Here is a 7893-nt window from a genome sequence, read left to right on the forward strand (position 1 = left end):
TTTGTTTTGTTTTGTTTTTCAAGACAGGGTTTCTCTGTATAGCCCTGGCTGTCCTGGAACTCACTTTGTAGACCAGGCTGTCCTGGAACTCAGAAATACGCCTGCTTTTTTTTTTTTTTTTTAACTAAAAGAGCTGATGATTTTATTTTCACATTTCACAATGTAAGTGAAACTCGCACTTTTTTGTATCACTTCTCCTTCCAAACGTATTCTCTCTGATAGGAAGGGATATTTCCTTGTCATGCATCTAATAAACACTCAGTCTCAGCACCAAGATCTGGTGAAACAGAACAAGAAATACAAAATGATAAAGAGTGCTTCTGCTCTTATCTGTCTGGTTCAGGCCATGTGGGCACCATCATAGGGCAGTCAGGAGGTCTCATCATTGGAGTATCATGAGCATGTGGCCTCCAATGGACGGTCTCATCCCAGGAGCTGGTCCCACAGGCATCATCCCAGGAGGAGGGGGGCCATCATTGGCATCACGGGAGGGCCTCCCATGTGGGATGCAGGGATCATGCCAGACTGAGGAGGACCCAGGAGACTGGGGAGAGGTGGGATCATCGCTCCTACAGGAGGCGGAGTGGATATGAAGCTGGAGGGATCTTTCCTTGTTGAAATGCGCCATTGTTTTGTCTATCTGTTTTGTTTGGGCCTGCTCTTCATCCATTTCTGGGAACAGTCTTTCACATTCTCTATGTTTCCGACCACTGCAGTGTGTCTTACTCACAGATGGAGGATTATGGGTAAGATACGTATCACAGTAGTCACCATGAAACTTAAGCATGATACTCCACAGGCAGTTGGCTACCTGGGTCTCTATTTTTCTTTACTGCAGGAGAAGTTGCTCATCTCATGTGTCTGAAGGATTCCTTCTGGTCCGGTAGATGCTAATGTTTCTGTTTGACTCTCGGTGTCCCCTATATACACATTCCATCTATGAACCTCTGTCAAATATACAATTTATAGATTGTAATGTACTAATGAATGTTTAATAGCTAGCTATGGAAGAAAAGTGAATATACACACAAATATACCTGCAGAACACAAATGGCCATAGCATTCAAATTCCAAAAAAGCCCAATGCAATTTTCTATCTTTTTCAATGTCTTAAATTCTTTATTGTTGTGTGTCCATGATGGTGGAGTGGCGGCACAGGTACCATGGTACATGTGTGGAAGCCAGAGGACAACTTTGGAGTCAATTCTTTCCTTCCACCTTAATGTGGGTTACAGGGATTACACAGCGAATGTCCCTACCTGCTGAGTCATCTCTCTATCCCCTTAAGTATTTCTTAATGTACTTTTTAAATAAGTATTAAGGTAGAACACTTCACCAGGTTGTGATTTAGACCTTTATGAGAATTGGCATCTATTGTGAAATCTGCTTTCCACAAAAGTAAATTTAATGTCAACAACAGTGCCACAAAATTAGCCTGGCTAGCTGCCATCTACCTAGCATTTCATCACAGTAGTGACCCACACGTCCACAGTTATGGCTTGGATGCGAAGTGTCAGAGATTCGGACCTCAAGTGGTGGGTTCAGTCTCTGAGAAGTGATTGGATCCATGAGGGCTTTAGACAATCCAGTGGATCAATTCTCTGAGGGATTCCTAAATTGATAGTGATACAGGGAAGTGGTAAAAATCTTCCAGATAAGATTCTAGTTGTTTGACCTATGTCCCAGAAGGATTCTTGGGGTCACTTCTTGTTCCTGACTCTTCTTCTTTCTGCTTCCTGGATGCCCAGAGGTAAACAGATCTGCTGTGCCACCTCCCTGCCAGATGCCTTACCCCAGGGCCAGAGACCATAAGACCAGCTCACTATATATTGTGAATTAGATAAATCCTCCTTCCTCTAGGGTGTTTCTGGCAGGCGCTTCACCACAGTTAACTGAGCTCAATCCTGATGTAGGCACTGGTTCTTGAGAAAAGAAAGAAAAAAAGAGAGAAAGAGAGAAAGAGAGAAGGAAAGGAAGGCAGGAAGAGAGAGAGAGAGAGAGAGAGAGAGAGAGAGAAACTTACCACAAACAATGAAAGTGAGTTGGAACTTTGCCCAGGTGTTACTAGAATGAGCAGTTCCTTTTCCAAACCAGCTCACTGTTTTTGAATACCAAAAGAACATTTCCTTCATACTGGAGGATGTTTATAATGTAACTATAGATACACCATCACACCTTTAAGCTCAATCTATGTTTTTAACACTTCTTCCCAGATTTTTATGAGTTTGGACAGTAGAAGAATATGTACAGTTAAGGGTTTTAGTTTTGATTTCTAAGGTGGACCAAATCTGGCCTGACTGCCGACTACTGGAAAGTCACTCACCTCACCACTGAAGAGCCACACACAGCTGAGTGCCCTTCAGCAGTGGCTCCCTTTCAGAGAGAATCACTGAAAAACAGCCTCTGAACTTAGGCAGTAAACACCAGATGCTGGCAAGCAAGATGTGATGAGCATTCTCACTGTCCTGAATTTAATTTACTCTATTGTGATCTTATGTTATTTAATTTGTTAATAATAGTGTCGTTTAACAGTCAGCATTCACAACGGTGGCTGTCTCTGGGCACTCTGAACCCTGGGCAGAGTCCTGTGCTTCATGGGACGCCGTCATCCCTGCACATGGGTCATCCATCCTCATGGGTGTCACCAGCTCCCTAAAACTTCACCCATCTGTTTCACAGCTGGACGCAGGAGCTCTGTCTGTCACTTTTGATTACATGTTCCAAGCTCCTTAGCCACCCAAAACTTTGCAGCAAGCGACCTCCAGCTGCTCCTTAGTCACCCTAGTCACGTGATCCCTAGCTGTTTCCTAGTCACGTCACCCCAGTGCCTCCCCATATTCCCCAGTCAGGTTAGATTGCTTCTTATTACTCAAAGAAACCATCTAGCCACACCTCAGTGTTGATGACTGTCTTCGCTGTCCCTAACTGAACCTTGCCTTTTCCTCGAGTGGCATTTTCTGACACAATCCTCCAGTTGTGGCTCGAATATTCTCTTCCTTGGAAATATGGGCTTACTCTCCAGTCCCTTCAAATCAGACCCAGACTTCAACCCCAAAGTCTCCAGAAGTTTTATACATAAATATTATAGCAGTAGCTTTGCATTCACACTTGGGATATCTTTTCTAATTTTCGGTTTGTTCATTTGTTCACTTCTTTATACACAAACACCTTGAAACACTGTCAAATATTCAACCAAGTTTCCAGTGCCACTCCGTGTCCCCATGCTCATAACACTTGTCCAGTGACTGGAGGGAAGTCTTTTAAGTGTCCTTTCACACTGTATTTTTTTCTTAATGTGATGCTTGAGTCTTATCTGGTTCTAAATCTGTCCTTCTATTGACTTGTAGTATTCCATTTAAGACTTTTCCAGCTTGGGGCTGGAGAGGTGGCTTAGCATTTAAGAGTATGGCTGCTTTTCCAGAGATCCTGAGTTAAAGTCCCAGCAACAAATAGTATCTCACAACCACCTGTAATGGAATCTGATGCCCTCTTCTGGCATCCAGGCATACATGCAGACAGAACACTCATACAAAATAAACAAACAAACAAGCAAATAAATGAATAAATAAAATTTTAAAGAAAGATTTTTCCATCTCAGCCAGTAATAAGATTGGCTTCATTTGTATTTGTTACTCTGGTCTAGTTTCTAAGAAGGAAATGAACAATGAGGCCTCTTAAATGACATTAATACTTAGCTTTCTCAGAGGAAATGGAGAGGATGCTCATTGATAAGTCCCTAATTTGCTATATATTTAAAGGGGAAGTATCAATCAGGCTGTGGCAGTTCAGCAAAGGCAGCAGGCTTAGCTTTGGTTACTAGCATCATGCCGCTGGACAGCACACAATTGTTGTCCTAGTTAGGGTTTATATTACTGTGATGGAACACCATGAACAAAAGCAAGTTGGGGAGGAAAGGGTTTATTTGGCTTATACGTCCACATCACAGTCTATCATCAAAGGAAGTCAGGGCAGGATCTCAAGCAGGGAAGGAGGCAGGAGCTGATGCAGAGGCCATGGAAGAGTGCTTCTTACTGGACAGCTCCATATGGCTTGCTCAGCTTGCTTTCTTATAGAACCCAGGACCGTGGGCTAGGGATGGCACCACCCACAATGGGCTGGGCCCTCGGCCATCAATCACTAATTAAGAAAATACCTTACAGCCTGATCTTATGGAGGCATTTTCTCAATTGAGGTTTCCTCCCTTCAGATAATTCTAGCGTGTGTCAAGCTGACATAAAACTATCCAACACAATGGTCATATGATACATGCCACATGGTACACGTGTATTACTAGTTGATTAATAGTGGAGAGTTTAGACCATAAGAGAAAATGTAAGCCCAGGTGGAAACAATGGGATGTTAATTTTATTTATACTATGTATGACCCTGCAGGCAGGTGGAGTTAAATATGGTCCAGATTTGATGAGTTTCAAGATTTCAGAAACCATAGCACAGCAAAAGGAACTGTGTAGTAGGCGTGGCATCCACTGCTCTTTTTGATTCCTGACAGAGGGATGGTTGGATTAATGAGCCCAAGCAAAGAAATCAGGAGGATGAACAAACTGCCCCCAAAGGATCAGCTGTGTCTTCTTGTTCTGTCTGCTTCTGAACGTTTTTTCTGATTGCCTTCTGCTATCAGATACAGAGCTAAATCTGCCATCTGCCAGCTTAAATCCATGCTTCCCATTACTCTCTACCTGTCCCTGTGCTCCACTCTGGTGAAGAACAAGGCAGAGCAGGAAGACATAAGTCGACTACATTCTGGGGGCCGGGGGGGGGGGAGTTTTCACTGTGCTAAATTCAAAGCTGTTGCTTGAGGTTGTTGGAGAGATGTCCATGCAATGAAAGGACCTGCTTGAACTAGATTAAAGAAACAAGGAGTCACCCACCCTTTCCCCCCAACAGCCAGTGTTTCTTGCTTCTTACGCTGGTTTCATTTCCAGCTCCTGCAGGAAGAGGGACAACCCTGCACTCACTTTCTGAAGCCTTCAAGTTGCCCTGTACACCCCCAACATGTCCCTTCCGACTCCACGTCTGAAAGTCTCTGGGAAGATCTAGTGTAAACCAGATTGTCAACACTGGATTGCGTGACTCACACTCCTGTACTCTGAACCAACAGTGGAGGCTGGGAGTGTACAGTTCCTTTCCTCATGTTGCCAACAGGGTGATACATGAGAGAGCAATAGACAAAACAGAACAATTTAGAAGTTTTAGGATTTGCTCACTGTAGCAGATCATCCTGGAAAACTTTTCTTTTCAACTTGTTACTCATATACATGTATATCTGGGACTTGGTCTTACAGTAAATGGTCCCCTCCTCAATAATTTATTTTTTATTCCAGTTAATGGGGGAGGGGCTTGCAAGGGGGCTGTGACTGGGATGTTAAGTGGTATTTCTTAGATTGTGTTGAAAAAAAAAACTTTTATAAACTTCTCAACCCTGCTACACATTTTGTGTTTGAAATCTATGCGTTGTTGCTACTGTCTGACTTCCTTCCCACTTAGATGTGTATCAGCAAGGCTTTTAGGATTTTTCATAAGAAGACACTAGAGACAATTCACCCTTAATCCCTGCTCCTCATCCACCCATGATGGAGAGTAATCAGACATACTTATGTTCTCCTTGGCTTTAACATCAAGCCTTATCTGTCCTGGTTTGTTCCCAATCTCATTAGCCTTTAATCCCCTTTCCCCACAGCCTTATTACAGTGGAACATTCCATCTTTTACTATTTACCTTATGCTTTCTTACTTTTTAAATGAAAAACAGCCAACACTCACTAAAAATGCTTTTGTCACCAAAATTTCTCTTAGCATTATTTTTGAGCCAAGGAGAGAGCAACTAGCATTTTGATGTGAGCACAATTATTACTTCAAGGACAAGTTATTCACTAGAATATTTTTATTTTGAAATGTAACCACAACTTTTCTCAGAAATCATGGCTCTCTGAGAGTTATGGTCTATCCCAGTGTGACTTTTCCTGTTTTATGTAGCATTACACCTCAAAAGTCACTGACATTATTTTTTTTTCTTCTGAGGTACTCCATATTACTAATTTCCTTTTCAAAGCATTGTCTGATATGCTAGAATAGTACCAGTGATGGAAGTCCTCTAACAACCACAAGTATTAATCCCAGTTTCTATTGCAAAAAAACAAAACAAAACAAAACAAAACAAAACAAAACAAAACAAAACAAAAACCACCATGGCCACAGAGCAAGTTGGAGAGGAAAGATGCCATTTGGCTTACATTTCCATATTGTTGTTCATCATCAAAGGAAGTCAGGACAAGAACTCAAACAGGGCAGGGACCTGGAGGCAGAAACTGATACAGAGGAGTGTTGCTTACTGGCTTGCTCCTTGTGGCTTGTTNAGCCTGCTTTTGTGTAAAACTCAGGACCACCAGCCCAGGGATAGAACACCCATCATGGGCAAGACCCTCCGCCATCAATCACTCATTTAAAAAGTGCCTTACAGCCACATCTTATGGAGGCATTTTCTCAAATGTCCAATCTAGTCTGTTTCCTTTCCCCAATAACATCACTATCAGGATCTTCTCTGACCAGTTTTATCTGCTTCACCCAGTACTATCCATGATCATAAATTACACCCTCTAATCACTGATCACTGGAGAGAAAATCCCTTCAGACATTCCCATCACCAGTACTAAATTCTCCCCACAGTCATGTTAATGTGTGAAAGCAGTGGTTTCTTAAGCTTATAAACTATGAATCAAATTCTCTGTGATCCTGAAATCCAGTTATATTAATTGTGAGAAGGGCGAGCAGCTTTGAACAAGATTCTTTGGTTTCAGCTTTGCCTTCTCCAAGTTCAGTTCACTCGCTGGCCTTTGCCACGTGGGTGTTTATTTGCCCGTAACTATGCACTGATAGATTAATATTTGCATACGGGAAAAGGCAACATTCCTGGCAATGACCTCGCCTCCCAAACAGCTTGAGTTTGTCCTCAGTTCTGCCAGCTGGATATAGACAGACAAGGTGGTCATCTTCTTGTGGCCAGGTGCCTTGTAGGCCGGCTCCAGATCTCACACCTGACTGCGACCTCAACGGCTCAGGCACTGGAACAGAACTTATTTTGCTGAACACGGCATGAGTCCGTGGGCCCCTCATGGCTAGCTTGGGCACATGTCTTTGCTCACTTCCCCCATGGATGTAGCTGTTATATGGAAAATAGAAAATGAGTGACCGTTTGACTGTTAAGGCACATTTTATGTCCACCATGATGCTAAGCCCAGATTTGTGGCTTAGTAGACGTCTACTGTTAGTCTCTTAGCAACCAAAGGACCGGATCAGTACTACCTCATTTGCATACCTGCGCCTGGACCTGTGAGCTTGGTGACTGTAAACCTCACACCTCGCTCCAGCTCAGATTCCACTCACCTTTTGCTGTCCTTCCACAGCCTCATTCAAGCCATGGCAGGCTTGCCACCAAATGCTCCAGAGGCTGCTGGCACTTAGCAGAGACAGGATGCACAAGGGACGCCCCCAAGAGGCCAGTCAGAGTCTGCACCTCACTGAAAGGGTCTTACCAGGATACCAAGCTCTCGCCCGTCAGCAACTCGGCATTGCATGGCAGAACGTGTGTCTAACCCGTTTCAGCAAGCCTCTGCCTGCAATGGTGGAGAAGATGGGCACAGCTTCATGCCTGACCCAGTGTTCAAGATTGAGAAGGTCAACGATAGTTATACAGGGTCCAAGTGAAACTGGCCAACGACCACATCAAGTTCACAAGCCAAAGAGCCACCCACACTGTAATGGGCTGCACACTTTTTTTTTTTTTTTTTTGGTTTTTAGAGACAGGGTTTCTCTGTGTAGCCCTGGCTGTCCTGGAACTCACTTTGTAGACCAGGCTGGCCTCAAACTCAGAAATTCG

At 43.5% G+C, this 7893-nt stretch overlaps 1 pseudogene; it reads right to left on the reverse strand.

Moving 5' to 3' along the window:
• Positions 1-326: 326 nt before the first annotated feature.
• Positions 327-787, reverse strand: LOC110334294 (annotated as a pseudogene).
• Positions 788-7893: the final 7106 nt, after the last annotated feature.

This window comes from Mus pahari, chromosome 16 (genome assembly GCF_900095145.1).
Source record: "Mus pahari chromosome 16, PAHARI_EIJ_v1.1, whole genome shotgun sequence".
In the NCBI taxonomy this organism is placed as follows: domain Eukaryota; kingdom Metazoa; phylum Chordata; class Mammalia; order Rodentia; family Muridae; genus Mus; species Mus pahari.